A 23,790-nucleotide genomic window follows, 5' to 3' on the forward strand; every position below is an offset into this window, starting at 1 on the left:
ACATGCATGAGAAAGTTTGAAAAGAATGGGGGAACTTGGCGTCCTTGGCGCTCTGCAAGGCGCGGAGCGCCAGCCCTTGAAGCTCAGAAGGGACCTGCTGGCGCTCTGCTAGGTGCGGCGCCCCAAAGGCTGGACTTCAGAGTCCCTTTTGGGGAGCGCTGGCAGGCGCGACGCGCCAGCCCCTTGCCCAGAAAATCCGACTTTTCTCCCTCTTTTTCCCAACTCTAAACCACCCTAACTTCAATGGACCCAACCCCAAGCATTTTGAATCATAAATCCCTCAACATACAATAGATTTCAACCCAAAACACCACTGGAAACATGCCTAAATCAACAAGGGACTTCAACAACACAATCAACAACTTCAACAACACAACCAAACAACTTCAACAACACATCCAATCTTTTCTCATTAATAAAAATGAGTTTGGTGTATGGGGGAAAGGATCAACCCAACACTAAGAGCTCACATACCTAGTAGGGATCACCCCCGACGATATCCACGACAGGAACTTGCTTGATCTCCTCTTTCTCCTCTTCTTCTCTTCTTCTTCTTCTCCTCTTCACTCTCAAGCCCTAGCTCTCACTCTTTAAAATGGGATAAAAATGATCCAAAAATCAGCCTAACGCACAATATAACCCCAAAAAGAAATGGCTAGGGAAAAGACCAAAATGCCCTTAAAATTTCCGGACGGATTCCCTGCCAACTGCCCAACTTTCAAAGGGCCTAACTCGCTCATACGAACTCGGAATCGGGCAAACTCAGCGGCGTTGTAAAGATCATTGCACAAGCTTCGCAACCATAACTGGAAATACTCCTAAATCATCCTGAGCCAGTAGTTATGACTGCTCAAAGTTGGCCAAAACTCACTGATTTCTACACTTAACCAATTTTCCAGATTTTTAATTCCTTCCAAAAATGACTATTTCCGATTTCCAGCTTCTCTATAGTTATTTCAACTTACCGGATGTTACACCAAGCTCAAGACCTTCAAAGGATGCAAGGATTATTCATGAAGATGGAGGTGCTCGAGTTGGTACTGTTGACAAAAGGGTTTCCACGCCTTGAAGATTGCAACTGAACATTTTGGCGAGTCAGAACCAATCGGTGGATCGCCCAATGACTTGGGGCGATGACCCCAACTTGCCCAAATTTACTGAACGTGTCTAAGAGCTAAACCCAGTAGGAAGTCTCGTCGAGTTGAAGGAAGGATCGCCGAACCCACTAGGCGACCCGACCCAGCTCGCCCTTTTGTCATTCCGGGTCACTTTTGGGCTCTTTTATCTTAAACCTATAAATAGCTAGCTTGGGTTCATTTTAAACTAGATTATTTTGAATGTTGAAAACTGAAAACTCATGTTTGAGTGTTGAGAGCTTGGTTAAGCTTTTGTTGAACTTTGTTAGAAACGTTGGTTACTTAGGATATTGATTCCCTTGAGGTCATCGTAAGAGTTAGGTGCTATAGTTGGATCAACGAATCGAGGTCATTGAGTTTAATATACCCTTTGGTTGCCTTCTGTTTCCTCTTGTGTGTCATCTATCTATCTTTACTTTATTGTCTTTCGATCTCCACATATTATCGTCGTTTCTCTTGTGAGAATTGTATCACTTTGGGTCTATTCAGAGTTTGGTCCTCTACTAAACTTCTGATAAAACATGAGAACAAAGTGAGAAGCCCAAAATAAATGTTGAGCGCCCAAGATAGTTTGTCAAAACGGGTCAATCCAGTCCCACCCAGCTGAAGCCACATGGTTGGCATTTGAAAGACAGTCTTCTTTTACTTTGTTTACTCTGACAAAGTTTTATGAGCGTTACGCTATTCATTTTCTTTACTAGCTACTGAATCATTGTTTCTTCAACTCTCTCAATTGTATCATCGTCATCTTTCTTGAAGATATTGATCTCTATATCATGTCAACAAAGGCGAAGCTACAAATATAACTACATTTATCCATCTCCGACTTCAATTTCTCTTAAAGGTAAACCAACAATAACTCTGTCTTTCACTAGGAAATAAAATCAAACACATCATTTTAGTGTCTTCTTTCTCATTTGGAAGATCATTTAAACAAATAATTTTTTTTGTAAGACTTTTCAATGCAGAGTCTACCTGAGTCACCATTTTCTGAATCAACATTGGGATCATCGTCATCATCGCCATCATAGAAAAATCCTAATGACTTGAGTGCTCTCACTCCAAATTAGTTGGTGCTATTAATTCATGATGCTAGTCTTCGTGAAGAGGTCATGCATCACCTCTGCAAGGCATATGGCACGTTTAATTTTTAAAATATTTTTATTATAAGGTCTATTTTATGTAAGTGTTAATTTTTGTATATATGTTTGTTATGTATTGTTGTTTTCTACTTGATAGTCGTTCGATGAATGAGATAGAGAGGCAAAAAAGTTCATCGATCGTTGGTTTTTTTTTTCGTGATGTTTTTTCTAATGAACATTAGATTTCACAATGAATGAACTTTTGTTAGTGGTCTTTATAGAAATTATGATGATATGATTAGTTTCTATTTCTATATTATAAGAAACTATGTCATATTTACCCAAAATGGGCATGATGTAGAATTCAACATGACCCCAATTTAACATTTTGTTTGGAAACCAAATTTTGACACGTATGTTGCACGTGTATTATTCGATGCTGATTAGTGCAAACTTCTTAAAACATTAGAAATAATATTTGAATAATTGTATGATGAAGTGGACAAAATTGAAAGGGAAGGATGCATTTTCAAATTCACTAATAATACAATCGATCGATATTTATTATCGCTATAAAGTACAATCACACCATAAATTTCATTCAAATGAAGTTTAAATGATCCCCTTCATTTTCTCTCATTAAAGAAAAAGTAATTCTTATTTATTGAATTATAATAAAGATATACACCATAATTTTAGGAAAAATAATGTAATCAATGTTTTCTTGTTTCAAGATCATACAAAATGTATGTACTAATTGAAAATCAACAAATTTATCTATCTATCTATCGCAAATTGTAATGAAATTACATTTATTAGACTAGTATACTATTTTTAAGTTCTTATTAATTAGTGCTAATTTGGTTTAGTATTTTACTTAATTTATTTTATTATTAATCCTATGCTTTACCAATTTTAATTATACATTTAATTTGTTTTCAACTTACATATAATTCATCCACTTTGAATATGTTCGGATTCGATGTTTAAAAGTAATTGATAAGCATCGAGTATTGAGTTTGGTCCCCGCTAAACTTGTGATACAACATGTTCCCAACATGAGAAGCCCGAAAAATATAGAGAAGCTCACGATAGTTAGCATATCAGTGTCTGAAACAAACAAAAAGACTTTCACGGTTTTATTTTTGGGTTATCGGTTCTTAAAGGTTGGGGTATTTTTAACAGGTTAACCGATAATCGATAACCTCATCGAAAGTCACTTGATCTTCTTTTCTAACCTCAAAGTCACTCAACTAAGGATTCTTCTCATTGAAAGTCACTCATTTTCTTCTTTTATAACCACAAAATCACTGAACTACGGATATAAAAGAAAGTTGACTTTCTCATAAAAAAACTTATTTGAGTGACTTAGAAATATATTAATCTAACTACTGATTTGTGTTAGATTGACCTCACAGCCGAATTTTATTTGAGAGGAAGTGCACAAATAACCAATTTGAGGACCCTTATTTTCGTTATAAAAAAACAGTTCTGAACTTATAAGTTAAGCAAAATTGTTGCTCTAATATTATCAAAATTAATTTTCATGTTAATTAGTTAAACATAAATTGTTACTCTTCAAAAGTACTGATAAGCATTTCTGACAAACAACACTTTTCATTTTAAACATTTGGTAAATCAAATTTTAGTCCTTTTTTAATCTTCTGACTGAGTTGGTGACTTTTTTAACAAATTTCAGAAGAAAGATTCATGCAAAGTTCTAGCTCTGCTGTTGTGGAACAACTTCAATACAGTTTACATGCTTTTGCTGGTATACCTCTTTTTAATTTTTGCGGTTTTATATTCTGTTAGATAATCTTAACTTGAATTTTTATGGACCTCTCGTTTAAAAGTTTAAGATGTTACAGAGAGAACATTTTTGATACCATACATGTTAATGTGACATCTAATCGAAAACATATCAAACACTCGCATTTTGATGTGCAAGAAGTTGTCAATGCGCGCGTAATATGAATTTCAGGAAGTCACATCAGTGTATAGGAAGTTCCGCCAATTGAAGAGAGAAAAAAGATTGCAAAGAAGGCTGTATCAAGTTCAAAGGGTAAAAGGGAAAGGGAAAGAAGTGAACTTGTTCTGTAGGAAAAGACAGCAAATAATGACCTCAGTAGAGGGAAGAATGTTTTAAGTTAACTGTTCAACTGTTAAATGCTCGAGAACGTTTTGATTTAATTATTATTTTATTTATTATAATATACATTACTATATATTTATATTATATTATATTATATATTATATTATATTACTTTAATATAAGTGGGAAGCACTAAAATGAAAAGTTAGATTACCAGTTTACCCCTACACTAAATTAAATTATTACAAAATATAATTAATTACATATTCTATCATTAATTAAGAAAATCATCATATTCAATACTACTCCAGAATGGACACATACGTTGCATACTTAAAGTTTAATAACATTCAATCAAGTATTTGGGTATACAAAGGGGTGGATTAATTTTCTTGCAATTGCCACTTGTTGCAGCCTAATGAATACTCTAGAATAACTTTTCATCTTCCTAAACTAATTCAATGTTTCGAAGTTCTTTTTAACTTCCAACTGTAGCTTTAAAATTTTATAAATTGCCAGATCAGTGAATCATGGTAAATTCATTGAGGTTCTCTTTCGGAGTTTCAATACCGGCCACCAGTCCTCCTCCTCTCCTTCTTTTTCATTATTTATCTTTAATGTGTCTGTTAAGGGATTTCATTGATATTGTTCATATATCATATCTCTTAACCATATGTTTTAAGTTATTAATTGTGCCTGATTATGAGGGATTTTTGGGTTGCTAATAATTATGTCACGACACAAGGGGCAACAAATGCAGTTAAAAATGCTACTAGCATGAACAAATGAAAAGTATATATATGCATATCACATCATGAACGTCTTTTGTTCAACATTTAAGCCGCTAGCTCTTACTTTTTTTCCTTTGTTTTTATGCAGTTACTTAGGATTGAGTATTACTCCATTAAGATGCTTGATGTTTCTGATTTGAAGAAGAGGAGGAAATTGTATTAATTGCAAGAATGTTATGACTTGCTAATTTCTTTGATTTTATCTAATAATAATATTTGATTGCTCGCGTGAAGTAAGAATCAAAATATATATGTTGATTTCGGTTCATTTGTAGAATTGTTTTTTAAATAACTCTCATGAGTTATATTTATTAAATCACCCTCTTTAATTAGTCGAGAGAAGAGTATTGTGAAAGATGTAATTTCCTTTAGCAGTTGTAATTGCATTCATATTGGATCTTAAAATTGTTAATTCTAAATCTTTATCTTGTCTATGCCAAAATGAAGCATAGTGAAGCTTGGATTTTAATTACCAGAAAGTAGAAAAATGAAGAACTACAAAATTTAGGAGTTGAATAAATTACACTCTTTTAGCCTTCCAACAATCCCAATAGTACCAAATATAATACAGTCCCAATAATATCAACTTCTTATGGAGCATTCACACAAAACGCATAATTAACAATTGATTAAGAAAACTAAGATGATTATCTCATATATATATATATATATATATATATATATTACTAAAATTGGAAAGAATCTGAGTCAAAAGTTGAATTACGAAAATACCTCTTAACTACACCTCTTCATTTTCATAACTTATATTCTAATAATATTCATTAATCTTGTGGCTTTAACTCACGCATTATCATCTTCATAACTCTAATTTTTAATAATCTCTATTATTTTTATGTCTTTTCAAATTCATAACTCAAATAATATATTATAATATTATTAAATCTATTAAATTCAATAGATATAAATTTAATATTCATTATTTAAAACTAAACGAATTGAAGATCAATGCATTCAAATTCTTTTTCAAAAAATATTAGCATGTCTTGTGTTATACATCTGTTATTTATTAGTTTTTATATTATGAAACTTATACCCTTTCATTTACTATTATTATTATTATTATTATTATTATTATTAAATATTCACATCTTAGGTTTAATTTTTTATTCAATTGTTACTCTTTATATCAATAACTTTCATACTTTTTATATTCATAACCTCCAAAAATTTAATTTAAAATTTTAAGATTTTATAACGACATGTTCCCGTCGTTATAGAAAAGCCAACGGGGGAAAATTTAGGGCCAGAAAACTTTTTCGTAGTATTTGGATTTTTCCCAACTTGGTCCAGATTTGGACGAAATCGGAGTCTTTGAGGTGCAGGGAAATCTGGTAACAATCGGGTGAATCATTTATGATTTTGATTACATGAGTAGTTAGATAACTCGTTAAAGAATCCGTACGACTTTACGAAATTGAATTCGGGCGAGTAGAACTCTCGAAATCGATCTTAGCGTAAAGGGTATTTTCTGAGCGTCGTGGGTTAGAAGTGTGTTGTGAAATGAGAATTTTGGAATTCTTGAATTAGCTCTCTATCTCGCATAATCCGCTTTGGCGCTGGGTTTTGCCACTCTGGCAGGGCCGCTACAGCGGGGTGACGACCGCTGTGGCGGGCTCGACGCGAATTAAAGTCGTTAATAAACCCCTAACGACCTCATTATTCACTTTTTGACTTTTAGAGCTAAGGAATGAACCCCAGACAACTCCTACTCATTTTTCACCATTCTTGAGGCTAAAGATAAGCTTTTCATTAAGAAATGATCCTCTTCATTCTTCTCTCATTAAAGAAAAAGTAAGTCTTATTTATTGAATCATAATAAAGATATACACTATATTATTTAGGAAAAATAATGTAATGAATGTTTTCTTGTTTCAAGATCATACAAAATGTATGTACTAATTAAAAGTCAACAAATTTATCTATCTCAAATTGTAATGGAATTAAATTTATCATACTAGTATTTGTTTTGTCAAGATATATTTTATGATCATATTTTTTTAGTAAATACAAATAGATTTGAAACGAATAAAATATGTCATTTTCAATACAAAATTTAATTAAACTTTTGGGATAAACGTGCAATGTATGTTTCCAAAACTAGTATTATGAGATGTTGTACAATGTTGTTGTTGTGTGGATGAGAAACTTTGGGTCTATTTTGAGTTTGGTCCTCTACTAAACTTCTGATAAAACATGAGACCAAAGTGAGAAGCCCAAAAGAAATGTTGAGCGGCCCAATATATAGTGAGTATGTTCGTCTCTGAAATAAAAAAAGACTTACTTATGCTTAAATTTGTCAAAACGGGTCAGTCCAGTCTCACCCAGCTGAAGCCACGTGGTTGGAATTTGAAAGGCTAAGTCTTTCTTTACTTTGTTTACTCCGAAAAATTTCTCAAGCGATACATTATTCATCATCTATAATACTGAATCACTATTTCTTCAACTCTCTCAATTGTATCGTTGCTATCTTTCTTGAGGATCTTGAGTTCTGTCATGTCAACAAAGGCGACACTATAAATATAACTACATTTATTTATGTCCTTCTTCAGTTTCTTTTAAAGGTAAACAAACAATTACTCTTTGTCTTTCACTAGGAAAGAACATCAAACGCGTCATTTTAGTGTCTCCTTTCTCATTTGGAAGATTTTTTAAGAGAATAATTTTTTTGTAAGACTTTTCAATGGAGAATCTACCATAGTCACCATTTTCTAAATTAACATTGGGATCGTCATCATCATCGCCATCACAGAAAAATCCTACTGACTTAAGTGCTCTCACTCCAAATTAGTTGGTGCTATTAATCCATGATGCTAGTCTTCGTGAAGATGTCATGCATCACCTCTACAAGGTATATGACACGTTTAATTTTTAAATTATTTTTTATTATACATCTATTTTATATAAGTGTTAATTTTTATATATATGTTTGTTATATATTGTTTTTTTGTACTTGATAGTCGTTCAATGAGTGAAATAGAGAGGCAAAAAAGTTCATCGATCATTGATTTTTTTCGTGATGTTTTTTTAATGGACATTAGATTTCACAATGAATGAACTTTTTTTAGTGGTCTTTATAGAATTTAAGATGATATAATTAGTTCTCTTTCTATATTATAAGAAAATATGTCATATTTATCCAAAATGGGCATGATGTAGAATTCAACCCCTATTTAAAATTTTATTTGAAAATCAAATTTTGACACGTGCAACGCACGTGTATAATTCGATGCTAATTAGTGAGAACTTCTTAAAACATTAGAAATAATATTTGAATAATTGTGTGATGAATTGGACAAAAATGAAAGGGAAGGATGCATTCTCAAATTCATGAATAGTACAATCTATCGATATTTATTTTCGCTGTAAAGTATAATCACACCACAAATTTCATTCAAATGAAGTTTAAATGATCCCCTTCATTCTTCTCTCGTTAAAGAAAAAGTAAGTCTTATTTATTGAATCATAATAAAGATATACACCATATTAATTAGGAAAAATAATGTAATGAATGTTTTCTTGTTTCAAGATCATACAAAATGTATGTACTAATTGAAAGTCAACAAATTTATCTATCTCAAATTGCAATGGAATTATATTTATTAGACTAATATTTGTTTTGTCAAGATGTATTTTATGATCATATTTTTTTTAGTAAATATCAATAGATTTGAAACGTATAAAATATGTCATTTTCAATACAAAATTTAATTAAATTTTTTGGGATAAACGTACAACGCATGTTTCCAAAACTAGTATTATGAGATGTTGTATAATGTTGTTGTTGTGTGGATGAGAAACTTTGGGTCTATTTTGAGTTTGGTCCTCTACTAAACTTCTGATAAAACATTTGACCAAAGTGAGAAGCCCAAAAGAAATATTGAGCGGCCCAATATATAGTGAGTCTGCCCATGTCTGAAATAAAAAAGACTTACTTACGCTTAGATTTGTCAAAATGGATCAGCCTAGTCCCACCCACCCGAAGCCACGTGGTTGGAATTTGAAAGGCTAAGTCTTTCTTTACTTTGTTTACTCCGACAAATTTCTCAAGCGTTACATTATTCATCATCTATAATAATGAATCATTGTTTCTTCAACTCTCTCAATTGTATCGTCGTCATCTTTCTTGAGGATCTGAGCTCTATCATGTCAACAAAGGCGACACTATAAATATAACTACATTTATTTATCTCCTTCTTCAGTTTCTTTTAAAGGTAAACAAACAATTACTCTTTGTCATTCACTATGAAAGAAAATCAAACGCGTCATTTTAGTGTCTCCTTTCTCATTTGGAAGATTTTTTAAGTGAATAATTTTTTTTTAAGACTTTTCAATGGAGAATCTACCAGAGTCACCATTTACTGAATCAACATTGGGATCATCGTCATCATTGACATCACAGAAAAATCCTACTGACTTGGGTGCTCTCACTCTAAATCAGTTGGTGCTATTAATCTATGATATTCTTCATGAATATGTCATGCATAACCTCTACAAGGTATATGGCACGTTTAATTTTTAAATTATTTTTTATTATATATCTATTTTATATAAGTGTTAATTTTTATATATATGTTTGTTATATATTGTTTTTTTGTACTTGATAGTCGTTCGATGAGTGAAATAGAGAGGCAAAAAAGTTCATCGATCATTGATTTTTTTCGTGATATTTTTTTAATGGATATTAGATTTCACAATGAATGAACTTTTATTAGTGGTCTTTATAGAATTTATGATGATATAATTAGTTTTCTCTTTCTATATTATAAGAAAATATGTCATATTTACCCAAAATGGGCATGATGTAGAATTCAACATGACCTCAATTTAACCTTTTATTTGAAAACTAATTTTAGACACGTACGTTGCACATGTATAATTCAATGTTAATTTGTGCAAACTTCTTAAATATTAGAAATAATATTTGAATAATTACGTGATGAATTGGACAAAATTGAAAAGGGAGGATGCATTCTCAAATTCATGAGAATGAAATTTAAGTGATCCCCTTTGTTTTTCTCACATTAAAGAAAAAGTAATTCTTATTTATTGAATCATAATAAATATATAGACCATATTATTTAGGGAAAATAATGTAATGAATGTTTTCTTGTTTCAAGATCATACAAAATGTATGTACTAATTGAAAGTCAACAAATTTATCTATCTCTAATTGTAATGGAATTATATTTATTAGACTAGTATTTGTTTTGTCAGGATTTAATTTATGATGAGTTAGAAAGTGTTGATACTATTTTGTAAGTTCTTATTAATTAGAGCTTTAGTATTTTACTTTATTTATTTATTAATCCTATGTATTACCCATTTTAATTTTTTTTTCAACTTACATATAATTCATCAACTCTGAATATGTTCGGATTAGTTGTTTAAAAGTAATTGATAAGCATCGAGTATTGAGCTTGGTCCTTGCTAAACTTGTGATAAAACATGTGCCCAATGTGAGAATCCCAAAAAAATGTAGAGAGGCTCACGATACTTATCATGTCAGTGTCTCAAACAAACGAAAAGCCTTTAACCGTTTTATAAATGGGTTACCGGTTCTTCAAGATTTGGGGTTTTTTTTTTAACAAGTTAACCAATAATCTGATAATAAATTAATTAATTATATTTATATCATTTAGTACATAAAGTTTTTGACTTAGGATTTAGTTTCATATTTTTATTTCTAGTTGTGATTTGGAACTTTTGGTTATTCTAGAATGTGTCAGTATTTACTTTTGAGCAAGATGCAATCTGTCAACTTATGTGCATGTTTCATTTGGTTTGTCACCTTGTTTTTGAGTGATTTTTAATTATTATTTTTTCTGTCAAATCTTAACGGTTAAACTAATAATCAAACCGACAAGTAAATAGTCGATAAGTTAGTATCTTAATGGTTCTATAACGGCTTAGCATGTCTACAAAGAGATCACTGATATATCGAACCAATAACTTTAAAACCGAACAGAATTGAACCGATACATGTAAAACTATAAACCTAATTATCAATATTAGGAAAATTCCCATATATTTACCAAACATAAATATATTTATCAATTGTTTACATAATAAGAAATTAGACTTCAATCTTCTCAATTTAGGCTCTAATAATATGAGTCCTTAAGTGTAATTTCAATCCTCCAAGTAGGTTTCGAACAAATCCAAGTTCAAATCAGTTTTCAACCTTATAATTGCAAAAGCTAATTCTAATTTCTACTCCACAAAGGCACAAACCAATAGATTCTTGAATTCAAGTCAAATGAGTCAAAAAAGAGCTATTATTTTTATTTTGTGAGTTTAAGAAATTTAATCTTTATTAACAAGCTCCATTGATAGTCATTGAAAAGTTTCGAAGCTTTGAAATCAAAGTGATCTTTCGCAAAATTGTTATTTATTCGGATTGGGTGTAATTTAAACTACTATTGATAATATCCTTGGAGTTTATATCTCAATTTTAATCTGAGGGAATTGGTTTTCATTGAAATTTAGTATTGAAGCTCTAAGAGGAAGACATGAATAAGTTGTATACAATGACATACGAATACATACAACAACAAAATTGTATACATATTGTATATGAGTTGTATATTTTGGCCGAACATGTATACAACAAAAAATTGTATGCAATTATATGTAAGTAGTATTTTTTTTTACCGAATTTGTATAAATTTTGTTTTAAAAAAACTCTCTACTCTTCGAAACCCCTAAAATCTCGCTAAACTGGATGAGGACTCTCCAATTTCTCTACCTATAGAAAATAATTCCTTTTTTTTTTCGTTTGGCCTCATAGGCTAGGCCAATCTACCAGGTTAGTGGACTAGTTGAGTTGAACAGATAATATCTAAGATGACCACTTAATTAAGGGTTTTTCTCTCATAAAGTCATTCACTTTTCCTTTATAACTTCAAAGTCGCTAAACTAAGGGTTTTTCTCATTGAAAGCCAGTCAATCTTGTTTTAGAACCTCAAAGTCACTCAACCAATTGCAAGGGTTCTTTTCACCGAAAGTCACTCAGCATTCTTTTATAACCTCAAAGTCACTCAACTTATATATTAAAGAAAGTTGATTTTCTCAAAGAAAACTTAATTGAATGATCATTTGAGTTATTATCTCGAGTTGAAGTAAAAGTTAAAACCAGTAAAGAAAGTATAATTTGCAACAAAACAGAAAAAATATTGAAAAGAACAAAATCAAGCCCACTAAATGCACAGTGTGTCATTAAGGAAATTATTTTCATCAAGTACCCAAGGTTAATAGAATATTTCCTACCATACTAGAAAAATCTTATCACTGATGTATTGGTACCTAAAATCACAGCGTCAGCGAACTACTTAAAGACAGTAAAGTACACTAGAATTTGTTTGTGCAGAATAAGAGGAAGTTGAGAAAATCAGTTGCTTAAAAATAAGAGGAACCCCCTATATTTATAGACAACAAAGGATAGTATGAACATGTGCTTATTAAGCCTTATTGGAAATAACACAACCTTTTTAAAAGTCACAACCTTTCTGAAAAGTCACAACCCTTCGAAAAAGTCACAACCTTTCTGAAAAATCGCAACTTTTCAGAAAAGTCACAACCTTTTGAAAAAGTCATAACCTTTTGAAAAAGTCACAACTCTTCAAAAATATCACAACTCTTTATTTCTATTCGCACCCTTTTAAAACCAATACATACAAAACTTAAATCTCTACATAAAATAACATCCATTTTGGTCTAAAAATAAAAGGAGTGTCATTTAAATTAGAAGGGGTTGAATAGTAAATATACTATAAAACATAACTTTTTCCCCTAATTGTAAGAAGCTGCATAAGCCAAAAAATTAAATATAATTAGACATTTGTCCATCTCCTACTGAGTTCTTTCAAAGACTTGAGCAAATAACTCTTTATCTTTCACCGTAAAAAAAGAGTCAAAACACTTTTTTTTATTGTCTACTTTCTCATTTGAAAAAAAAAAATCAAAAGGGGAATTTTTTCCTTTACGAATTTTTCAGAGTCACCATTTTTGGAATCTACATTGATATCATTGTCATCGTTGTGCAACATTTCTTCTCCTCCTATGGATACGCAAAAAAATCCTCATGACTTAGATGGTCTCACAGCAAATCAATTGGTGTTATTACTCCTTGATGGTAATCTTCGCGAAGAAGTCATGTATGAACTCATCAAGGTACAAGACATGTTTCAAATGTTTTTTAAATTTTTTTATGTAATACATTTTTATTTATTAATTTGTTTACATTTTATGTTCGTGTTAGTTTATCATATATGTGCTTGTTACGCATTTTTGAGATACAAATGCAAAGAAATTTATAGATCTGTGATTTTTTATATATGCTATTTTAGAAAGACCATTAAATTTCACATTGAGTGAATTTTTGCTAGCAATTCGTAGAATCTCTCATATGATTATTTTTCTTTTTTTATATATTATTTGACATGTTATATGTACCAAAAAGGGCATATACAAGCCCTAATTAAGCGGTCCGCAAGATAGCCTAAAGGTAAGCATTTCAATTTTTCTAACAAGAGAAATTTATTTAATTTTGTCACTAATCAAAATTAGGAATGTCATTTCTATAACTAAGACAGAATCTTAATGCAATTCTTGAGTAACATGAACACAATCAACTAAATTTTTCAATATAAAGACAATGTTTTTGTTGTAAGAAAGACGAATAAAAGTATTTTTGGTAAATTATAAACTTAATTATCAATATTAGGGAAATTCCCATTTGATTACCTAAACGTAATTATATTTATCAATTGTATACAAAGTAAGAAATAAAACTTCAATTTTCTCAATTTTAGGCTACATATAACTTTATTAAACAGCTCCATTGACAATCATTAAAAAGTTGGAAGCTTTGAAATCAAAGTGATTTTTTTTTTTTTGCGAAATTGTAATTTATTCGGATTGAGTTGTTATTGCAAACTATTGATGGCATACTTTAGAGTTTAGATCTAAATTGTAATTAGAGGGATTTGTTTTTCATTGAAATTTCACAATGAAACTCGAAGAGGAAGACATAAATAAGTTGTATACAATGAAATAGACATGACATACAAAATAAATTCAACAACAAATAAAATACATACAACATCATAATTGTATATAAATTGTACATAAGTTGTATGTTCTAAGCGAATTTGTATACAACAAAATTTGTACGCAAGTTGTACGACTAAATTCTATACAATAAAAATTTGTACGTAAATAGTATGTTTTGACAGAATTTGTATGAATTTTGTTACAAAGACTCTCAATACTTTTTGAAACCCCTAAAATCTCGCTAAGCCGGATAAAGACTATCCACCCAATTTTATACCTATTGAAAGAAAAAAAAAACATTTTTGTTTGGCATTATAGGTTAGTCTAATCCATCAGGTTGATAGACTAGCGACTTGAAGTAAAAGCCTCAATCTTAAATGAGCTAAACATATTTTAATCTAACAACATCCAACTAGTGAGTTGTGTTAGACTGATGTTAGGACTAACCGAGATTGGGGTACATTAGGAGTCGAGGGGACAATGAGTGTCCCCTCTGCTAATGCCTACGAGAAACATAATTAAGGAGAAAAATGTTGAAAGGAATAAACAAGTGAGAGCAGTAACCGACCCTTTGTACCAACTACACCCTTTGAAACTTAGGGATGATGGTCTGAGTTTCCTTTACGGGTCGTAGACCCCCTTCGTAGATTTCAAAGAATTTGCAGTCTCAGGACTTTTTTCACGAATTCAAATCATGATCCATAGAAATTTCTACTGCTTGTGAATTCCCTTCGTCAAACTTAGGCTTTGCAGTGCACTTTCAGTATATTGACTACGATCCATAGACCTCACTAGCGAAGTTTATTTGAGGGGAAGTGCACAAATAACCAATTCGACGACCCTAATTTAATGCACATGCGAAGTTTATATGTTTTTATAAGTCTAATAATCACTTTACATTCAATATTAGACTAGCGAATCTGAAATTTCCAAAAACATTATTAGGACATACGTTTCGGACAAAATGTCCTCAAATATTCATCTGAAGTTTTCCTCAAATATCTAAAATTGGCTACAACTCCTTTGCTCTTCAGCTTCAAGTTTCGATCCAACCCTCCTTCAATCAGACCCAATGATTCCCCCCAACACAAAACCAAGCACCAAGTAAATATAAATTATCTAACCTTAAATACAGCTATCATAAGCTAAAGAAAAAAAACATTTTGAATTTTTTTCATATAACTTAAATATTTGAGTGAAAATTAACTTACTTGTCTGGCCAAGCTACCTTGATCAAAAGTGCTTTTTTTTTATTGAAGAAAGGGCTTATTCTAGAGAATTGTCATGTTTGATCAAGCTGTTAGGTAAAAAATAAATATTATTGAGTAGAAAACTATTTTTCAAAAGCTAAAAATGTATTTTCCAAAAAAACTTCATAACCTTAGTAAAACACAAATTGCTGGTCTAATATTGACAGAAGTGTTTTTTTAAATTGATTAGCTAAACACAAGTTGTTACTCTTTAAATATATTTATTCCCTAAGCATGTCCGACAAAAAACAATTTTCAAATAAGGAGATTTTAAAAGTTTGGTCAAACAGACTACTCCTCCTTTTATTGTACCTTCTTAAAGTGCTTGTAATTGTTAGATTCTGAGTTGGTGACTTTTGTTATATATTTCAGAAGCGAGATACATGCGAAGATCTAGCTCCATTGCTGTGGAACACCTCCAATGCAGTTTTACATGCTTTTGATGGTATACCTCTTTAATTTTTGTGGATTTATATTTTGTTGAATAATCTTAAACTGGATTTTTTAGAGTTTGTGTTGGGATTTTGTGACCTCTCATCTAAACGTTTAAAATGTTATGGAGAGAAAATGTTTGATACCATACATGTTAAATTATGTGACATCTAATTTAAAAGGTTAGATGATTAGAGAGAATGCAGTCGGAGTTACTTAATTACATCTTTAACTTTTTTTGTGGGGGGTTTTGGCATTGACCCCAACCTGTATATTAAATTAAAGAAGAAAATAAGTACTTGGAGGAGGACATAGACCATAGCCTCCAGAACAAGAAAAAAGATGAGGTAAACCACATATACAAGTTGATGTTATGCACAAAGACAATATCAATATAACTATCCAAGACCAACATCATAAGTCACAAAATGGTCATTCCTTTGTTTGAACCTGAAGTTAGAAATTCCTTGTTGATCCAAATTCAACAAAGCCCCTGATAGAAGCAGGTAGCAAACTAAGGTTTTCTATTATGAGATTCTCCCAAATTTGCCAAGTGATCAGTTACTAGGGGTGACAATTGGACGGGTTGGATTTAATTTGGACGAGTCATGATGAGTTAAGACAACAATCGGGTCAAGACCCAACCCAATTCAAATTTGCTTAGGTCAAAAAGGATTGAGTCAAAATGGGTTAGGTCATGAGTTATATAACGGATCAAAACCCAAATCAACCCAATTTTAACTAAGCTCTTGATGTTGTTGATAGACAATAGCTTTTTTTTTGTCTGATTTCTGTATTTGCCTATCGAAATTGGAGGATACTTTGGGTTGATTTTGAGGGAGTTGTGTTTTGGGATTGTTTGCACGCTTGTGTGAGTCATATTCCCCCTTCGAATTGTTGTCGGTATTGAGTTCTCCGGTAGAAATTGAAAGAACTGAGTAAGCAATGATCTTCTTATAGCAATCGTGCTTAAAGTATAAATGAAAGGAGTGGAACAAAGTGTCGCTTCAGGAAACAGGAAGGGTGTGAATAGTAGGTGTTGTGGTGTTGTTTGCTCAGGTGTTGTGGTTGAGAATGGGTTGCTGTCAAGTTTCCGTTGGGTGCAGCAGGTGGATTGGGGATAAGAGTTCCCCTGTTTACATAGTTACCGTTGGTGTGTAGAGTTTTAGAGAGAAGTGAGAGCAAAGTTTTTTTAGAGAGAGAAGTTCCTAGCAGAAAAGTTTCTGGATGAAAGAACACGTTTTGATGTGCAAGAAGTTGTGAATGTGTAATAATGTTTGTCTTATGAATTTCAGGAAGTCATATCAGTGTATTGGAAGTTGTCACCCCCAATGATATCTATGAAGGAGTCAACTCGAGCGTGTAATGCTCTTGCTTTGTTTCAGGTCAGTAATATCCCATCAAACAAGTGTACTTTCCCTTGTTGGTTTAAAATGCGAAAAACGGTTATTTTGGAAACTATTTCAAGCAAATGCTACATTGAGAAAGGGAAGTTGTAAAGAACCTTTTAACGAAATAGTGCTTTTTCAATTCTCTCAAAATGGAATCTATGCTAAACATACATGCCATGTTTCCTTAATTCGACAAGATACAAATATCTAAATGTATTTGAAAAAGTACATACAATATGGAAAGTGAGGATTCATATAGCAGACATGATTGTTGTTGTATTAGAAAAAGAATATACCTGATCCCTGCCTTTTCGAGCAGCAATATGCAAGGTGATTTTTCCCTTATTGTCAACCATATTTATCAATGAAGGATCAGCTCTAGTTAGCTTGTCCACAACTTCAAGATTTTGTCCTTTGACAGCCATATGATGTGCAGTTTACCCCTTTTTATGTCCCATTTCTTGCGGCAGAATGCAATGCTGTTTTTCCGTTACTTTTAGCTATGGTGGAACAAACTGCTCTATATGCTCTTGGTTTGCAGCTGTATGCAAAGCTAGTATTTGAATTATCAACTGTCATTGAGAGCTCTAGATGTGCTTCCATTAATACTTTTACCATATCTGCAACAATACGATACAATAAAATTCAGGTTCATACTAAAATCTCCTAAATTATACATCAGTAAATAGAAAAGTAAACAGGCACAGTTCATACTAACATGATCTTCGTGGACAACAAAAACAATAACAGCTATGCCTCAATCCCGAAATAGTTTGGGCCAACAACAGCTCATACCACAGTCAGACCTCTCTATAACATTCATTTTATATAACAATATTTCACTATAACCGATATTTCATGTTATGTTATATTATATGTTCTCTATAACATTCATTCTCTGTAAGAACATTTCACTATATAAGTAACTGAAAGTAAGTATTGAGTACTTCATTATTATTATTTACTTTTGTGGTGCAATGTTCTTCATATTCACTTTAGTTAAGTGTATGAACAACATATAATTCTCAAAAACTAACATACTCGGGGAATATGATTTTTCAATTGTAACTAGTTTTTCAACAAGCTTCTGTTGAGATGAGGCCGTCATGAAATGAAGTTTTGATATGTGTTATTACTTATTTCTTGACACCAATTTTCCGCCACTTTGTTATATGTATCTACCTTATTAATTCTTTTATGGATATATTCTACAGGTTATGGCCAAAAATCCAGAAACAAGAAAGGAGCTTATAGAAGGTAAGTCAGTGAAAATTAGGCCAAAGCCAAATGACTAGTAAGAGTGAGTCAAGTTTTTGTACGAATATGGAAAGATTCAGGTGACTAGGTTTCAAAGTGAGTGGAAGAACAAATTCTTCCCACGTCAGTCCTCTTTTTCATGTCTTCAGTCTTTCAAAAAGATAAATTTGATTTCATTATCATTTTTGCGGTGAGAAAGCAGATCATGCGCCTGCAAGTTCTTTTCGATGGAAATATGTCCTTTTAATGCTCTAGTTTACCTCAAACTCTAACTTTGTGCCTATAAGAAATGTTTTTACTGTTGTGTGAGGAACAGTTACCTCTTCTAGTATTTTCATTTTGCAGCTAAAATACCATGTTATTTCTACCCATTTCTCAAGCCTAGTGGAGACGACAAGCCTTTGGAGTATTTGAGGCTCACCAGCCTGGGTGTTCTCGGTGCCCTAGCAAAGGTATCTGTCAATTTGAACAAATATACACACGCTCTCTTCACTGTTGTCACTACATTCATTTCATGGATTTACTTTTTCCAGTTCTCTTCAAGATTGAATGTGTTCACTAGTTATACTTTGTTGTTTACATATGCCGGAGAATCCCATAAAGTAGTGTTTGGGGAGGGTAGAGTAAATGCAGACCATACCTCTACGTGAGGTGGAGAGGTTGTTACCGCTAGACCCTCGGCTCAAAACAAAATCAGTCTACAACAGACGTAATGGAAGTACAAGAGACAATAGATTGTAACAATAACGACAAATAGAAGCAGAATAGTACAAGAACAAAATGACACTATAATCTAACTACATGAAACCATAGATAGCAAAATAAATCGAAGAACATGAAACTATGAGAGTAGTCCTACGACTACCTGTAAAGGCAGCAAGACAATGCACTCCTACCTACTAGAATGGATGCACTCCTACCTACTAACCTTCTACCCTAATTTGTATCTTTCATACCTTCCTATCTAAGGTCATGTCCTCGATAACCCGCAACTGTGCCGTGTCCCATCTAATCACCTCTCCCAATACACTTTTGGTCTACCTCTACCTCTACTAAATCCATCCATAGCAACTCCCCCACTAGGGCATCCGTGCATCTCCTCATCACATGTTCAGAGTGCGTCTAGTCTTCCGCTGAAGTCACTCCTACCTTGTCTCAAATATCCTATTTTTTTATCAAAAGACCAAATGTATCTTATAAATCCATAAGAAAAGTATAAGCAACTTTTATTACTTTTCACTTTCAAGCATAACTATTCTTGTTTTTATTTTCTTTTTGGTGGACTAATCAAAATTATCACTGATTGTTTGATAAAGTGGATTGAACTAAAGAAATATACTATTTTTCCATCATCTTTTACCTCCCCTCCTCCTACTCTTCCTCGTTAAAGTTGGAAAACAAAACAAGTACAAAAATGAGTAATAACCCCTAGAAGAGACTGGTACAATTTAATTTTTTTGGTTATTCAGGTTTGATTTTGTCATAGAATTTGAATTAAGTTTATCCTTGGACAAACTGCATTCCTGATATTGATCCCCCAAAGAAAAGATGTTAGGTATAACTCTGCTGTATTATAAAACTTGATTAGGTTCGATCTATAGTATCTTACCAGACATAGTGTGCATATAAATATTGCTGATCATCATCTGCATTTCTTGAATTGTTTATCGCAATAAAATATATATGTGGCATCTTGTATTGATAATTTGATCACTGATCATACATTTGTAGAATTATTCTATTTTTTGGAAGTGCCTACTTCATAATTCTGATATATTGTTTGCTGGTGCAGTTTGATGATACATATGGACCAAAGGTTCTTCTTTTTTTCCTGGAAACGGAAGTGGTTCCTTCGTGCCTGGAGTGCATGGATCTATGCGATGAACTGTCACGGAAGGTTAGCCTGCTATATACTGATTTTAGGCTTAGAAGTTACGAGTTTCTTTCCATCTACATTCTTCAGAGTGATTCTAAGGTAACCACAGAATGATGTATTTTAGTTTTATTGTTATTCATCATAAGAATGTATCTGTATTACCTGAATAAACATGCATTTTTCGAATGAAAAATTGGAATATGGGAATAAAGTTCAAAAGTTTATGGGAGTAAGCAAATTTTAATAAGAGACATTCAAAATATTAAGAAGTAAACATAGGAATAAGTCAACGAGATTCAATATCTACTGTATATACATAAAACAGTGTAATTATCAGGTGAATGGTAGTTTGATGATCTTCCTTCTGCTCCCCTGACTCTGCCCTGCATGCATCTAAGCCACATGGTATACCTAGTGATATGTTTGTCACTCCTGATTTACCATTATGTTTTATAAATAGTGTTTCTGAATGACTTTTCTGGTTTATGGTGATATGTTGTTTCTTGGATCATATGAAATGAATGTTGTACATCCACACAGGTTGCAACTCTCATAGTTATGAAAATTCTGATGCAAGAGAAGGGAATGTCCTATTGTTGTGCTACGCCTGAACGCTTCTACTCGATAGTACAGGTCTTGTACCGAGTGGTACAGAAACTTACTGAAAAACCTTGTTTGCTGCATCTAATGTATGTGATACAATGTTTTCTTAGTCTTTCAGATGTATTCAAGTTCATCGGCTAAACATTCTCGTCCTTACTGCTCAAGTTTTATGTATAATTGTGATTTTCTTAATAAGTAACATCTATATCTCTCTTGGATTTATTATTTGATCAACCTTCACAATGCAGGCCATCTGAGGCATTCATACGCCAAGTTCCTCCTCAGCTATTTGACAACACCTTTAAGGACATTCTTCGTGTGAGTTCATCTGCTCTTCTTAGAAGACCTTAAATCTGTATTGTCGATATAGATCTTTTTAAATACTGTCACAACTTAATGTGTATAATTGTAAAACTTTTGTATATGTCTTTGTAGGATGACCACGAAACGGCATGGATGTTGCAGGTGCTACATTTCAATGTTTATGGACGTCTATTTTCCCCTGAATGAAGACAGTATCAACTATCAAGAATATTGCAATGCAGAACAAACCAATTTCAAAGATTAAGGGAAAGAAGTGAACTTGTTTTGTAGGAAAAAACAATAAATAATGACCTGAGTAGCTTTTAAGTTAACTTTTCAACTGTTGAAACTGATACTTTTGCTCTGTTGTCTGCTGAATTGTGGCTTTGTTCAGCTGGAATGAACTCATCTGTCCTTGCTGTTTTCTTTACTGTACCATTTTGGTGTTTGAGTGAATTGGCTTTTTGTTTTTTTTTATATATATTTATTTTTGACAGGTGAAGGAGTTTTGGTTTTATTTTGTCAGAGCATGGCGGAGCAATAAAATCATATGTGCACACATCAAAGTTTTAGATGGATATCATTTGGTTTCTGACCCTGAACCAATTGTGATGGGAGAACCTTGTTGGCTTGATGTGTACATGTTAAATAAACACATCTCGTACCAAATTTTGTCTGAGAGTGTTGTTCTCATAATCAATGGTCTAGCTATAATTGGAGGCATACAATTTTTGCTAAACCAACCAACATTATCAACATAATTTTATAGTTTGGAACTATGCTCTTAATTTAACGAGCAAACAACCTTACAAAAAATCAATTTGTAAGTCGATAACAAACGCACATGTGACTATATCACATATGCATCTATTAAATCATAATAGTAAGCTGTCCACATGGCAGGTGAACGGACCCATATTCACCTTTTTATATGTTTCAAATAATTTCAAGGGATACAATCTCAACCTTAGCTGATACAATGATCATTTTATCATGAGAACAAGCAACACAAAGAGAATTCTTGAAGAATCCTTTATTTCTTCAACATATAGTCACGTGAATTCTCAATTTCTTTTGCATCACATTTAAATGGAAATGGCCAACCGATTATGTCAACTGATATTTATTCTAGTAAACTTATAGTTACTTTTGCATGTTATTCCATCATCATGCCCATATTTGTAAACAACAAACAAGAGGAAAAAATTGGTAATCTTAGACCTAAATATTTATAACCCACTTCGAGTGTAGGAATCTAAAGATATTAGATCTTCTCATAATATAGTGTCAATATAATAATTTTTTTCTTTTCTATTCCTCCGAAACTTACAAAGTTTCTTTTGAGACTTACTGCAACCCCAACATTACGAACAATTTCATTCCTCCGAATAGTAACAAATTAACCCTTCCGGAACTCTCAATTAATTTTGTGAACTACCACAAATTTCACAACTCCATTCTTATGGTGACCATCTCCTTCAAGGAAAAAAAATATTGTTATTGTCATGGTTAAAATTATTACATGCAAGACTTGTTTCTTGACAATCAATGACAAATTTGTGTGGCCACGCAACAATATTTATTTTGGTCATGGCCACAATCTTTATAGAAAAGAATTATTTCTTTCTTTTGTCCTCCAATGGTTCATAATAAAACATACCACAATATTTGTGTAGTACTCGAAGTATATGATCAAAATGATCGTTTATGTCAAAATATTTCTTTTCAATCTCTCAAACCTCCTGTAGAGGTGAGATGTTATCCAACCATACATGAACATGTCCTTATCCATATGAACACAAGTCACATTCTCCTCAAGAAATGACCATAACCATTTGTACATTCCCCATAAGTTTTTATTAGAAACTCATTGTCATACTTTGACATTATCAAATTTATCAGATCCACCTCAATATAACTTTAAAAGTACTAAATGTACTACCACTTTGTATTTCTTTATTTTGATGGAAGATTTACAAAACTTTCAAATTGGGTTGCACCAACAATAACGTGCCCAATAACCTTTCATACCACTTTGATGGCAAAAAACTACCTTCACATTTGAAGGACCATCTTAGAACCCATAATATTCTTCATTTTAATTACCACAATAATGATCACTAATATTTTACCACACACATATTCATACATTTAACCACTTGTCATTTCAGACACATTATGTTCTGCTACCACATTCACATAAGAGAATGGAGTAAATCAATTGGACAAATTTCATGACTTTTAGTACAAAAAAATGTATTATTTTGTGTTGAGAAAACACATAAAATCTCCTAAACTTGGCAGCACAACTTCCTTTAGCACTTAAACTACACGGGTGTTTATGTAACATCCGACAATTTGAAGTGGCTTTGAAGGAGCTTGAAATTTGGAAATAGTCATATTTTTTTTTTTGGAAAATTTTTTTAAAAAAAAATCAGGAAATTTGGCTAAGTGTGGAAATCAGTGAGTTTTCAGCCAACTTTGAGCAGTCATAACTCCTAGTTC

At 32.1% G+C, this 23,790-nt stretch overlaps 2 pseudogenes; both read left to right on the forward strand.

Annotated features, from left to right (window-relative positions):
• The first annotated feature begins 919 nt into the window (after positions 1 to 919).
• LOC125877239 (cell differentiation protein rcd1-like) lies at positions 920 to 21,678 on the forward strand (annotated as a pseudogene).
• A 6-nt stretch (positions 21,679 to 21,684) lies between these two features.
• The window catches only part of LOC125877240 (cell differentiation protein rcd1-like), a 42,785-nt pseudogene continuing 40,679 nt past the window's right edge, over positions 21,685 to 23,790 (forward strand).

The sequence above is a fragment of the Solanum stenotomum genome, chromosome 9, assembly GCF_019186545.1.
Source record: "Solanum stenotomum isolate F172 chromosome 9, ASM1918654v1, whole genome shotgun sequence".
NCBI classification, from domain to species: domain Eukaryota; kingdom Viridiplantae; phylum Streptophyta; class Magnoliopsida; order Solanales; family Solanaceae; genus Solanum; species Solanum stenotomum.